Source organism: Rhinoraja longicauda, chromosome 4, assembly GCF_053455715.1.
Source record: "Rhinoraja longicauda isolate Sanriku21f chromosome 4, sRhiLon1.1, whole genome shotgun sequence".
Taxonomy (NCBI): Eukaryota; Metazoa; Chordata; class Chondrichthyes; order Rajiformes; family Arhynchobatidae; genus Rhinoraja; species Rhinoraja longicauda.
Genome location: NC_135956.1, coordinates 83535184 through 83537315, shown reverse-complemented (window position 1 = coordinate 83537315; position 2132 = coordinate 83535184).

Below are 2132 nucleotides of genomic sequence, written 5' to 3'. Positions count from 1 at the left end.
TTCGATTTGTACCAGCATCTGCAGTTATTTTCTTACACTCCAGCTTTTTGTATCAATTGTCCATTTCACCCCACAGATGCTGCCTGTCCCGCTGAGTTACTCCAGCTTTTTGAATCTATTGTCCATTTCACCCAACTGATGCTGCCTGTCCCGCTGAGTTACTCCAGCTTTTTGTGTCTATTGATCACTTCTCTCCACAGATGCTGCCTGGCCCGCTGAATTACTCCAGCTTTTTGTGTCTATTGATCACTTCTCTCCACAGATGCTGCCCGACCTGCTGAGTTACTCCAGCATTTTGTGAATAAATGCCTTCGATTTGTACCAGCATCTGCAGTTATTTTCTTACACTCCAGCTTTTTGAATCAATTGTCCATTTCACCCCACAGATGCTGCCTGGCCCGCTGAGTTCGTCCACGGCTCTCCTTTATTTTGTTTTACAAACAAAACTGCTGTAATCATAAATTTAAATAAACTAATTCGGTCTTTAATACCTCGATGGAATGAATACCAGCCCTGAATTTATAAAGCGTGTGCTGTTAAAGAAGCTCACTAAAATAATTTTGCACTAAAATGTCTCATTTTATTTCGAATATTTCTAATATTTCTCACTAATATTTCTCAGAAGGCATGCTTTGCTTTTTTCTGTTCTCTGCCATCCCATGTGAAATTGTTGCTGATTTACCCACAGCTTTTTGTCGTTCATGTTTTGTTGGAACAATATTGGCAGCGTACAAGAGGGGGGTGTCAAGGCCTGAGATAAACACATAGAAATACAGAGCTGGTGGACATTGAGCTATAGCTGGTTGCCCTTCTTCCATTGAGAGATTGCAACAGCGGGCTGGGAGTGTTGCGGGGCGCGGCTGGGCTGGGACAGCTCTGACAACCTAGCTGTGAATTACTGCCGAAGGCGTGCGCTTCTAGAGCCAATGGACTCAGGGCACCACCTGAAGCCGCACATGGTTACAGTGAGGGGGGCGGGCGAAATTCCGCTGGTCCGGAGTGCCAATCCCATGGAAAGCACGGAAACATGTAAACCGGAGTACGGATCGGCTGTCCAAACTCTGAAACCATGGCTTAAGAATGACAGGGGGAAAGTATTAGCTCAATTGGGGGAATATGTGCAAGTTATTTTTCATAAACAGCGAATTAATCAGTCCCCCCCCCCCCCCACTGTCTTTGTGCACAGCGGAACTCTCTGTAAAGCGAAGATAATAGATTAATTCGGTCTTTAATACCTCGATGGAATACCAGCCCTGAATTTATATTGCAAAGTAGCTATTCAAAACTGTTTCTCGTATCCTGTTTTAAACCAGTCTCAGCCACCCAACACCTCATGCCTGCAGTCCCATGTTAGCTTTCCATTAGCACCTCAATTTTATAGACAATAGGTGCAGGAGGAGGCCATTTGGCCCTTTGAGCCAACACCACCATTCAATGTGATCATGGCTGATCATTCACAATCAGTACCCCGTTCCTGCCTTCTCCCCGTACCCCCTGACTCCGCTATCCTTAAGAGCTCTATCTAACTCTCTCTTGAAAGCATCCAGAGAATTGGCCTCCACTGCCTACGGAGGCAGAGAATTCCACAACTCTCTGAGTGAAAAGGTTTTTCCTCATCTCCGTTCTAAATGGCCTACCCCTTATTCTTAAACTGTGGTCCCCTGGTTCTGGAATCTCCACCTTTATTTTCAAATCGATACATTTTCATTGGCCCCAACTTAACCCTGAAATTCCAAATTAACTCTGAAATTGCTATCCTCTATTTCTGGCCCTTTGCTCATTTACCCATTCAGCTGCCATTATCTACATTTCAGATTCCATTCCATCCTCAAATCTCCTTGCTTCTTTAACCAAACATTTGGTTAACTGCAGCAATACCTGCTTTAAGTTCTGTACAATTTTGTTTTGTTTGATAAAACTCCTACAAATATGCCAAAAGACCAGGTTTTTTTTGTTGGTTATTAATAATTTTACACCGTGAATGTTTGTGAAAACTAAATGTTGTTGAACAACACAGAGAATGATAAAACTGTACACTGAAAGGTTATTTTACAAAGAGTGAAGAAATGCATTTAATTCAGTCTGAAGAAGGGTCTCGACCCGAAACGTCACCCATTCCTTCTCTCCTGAGA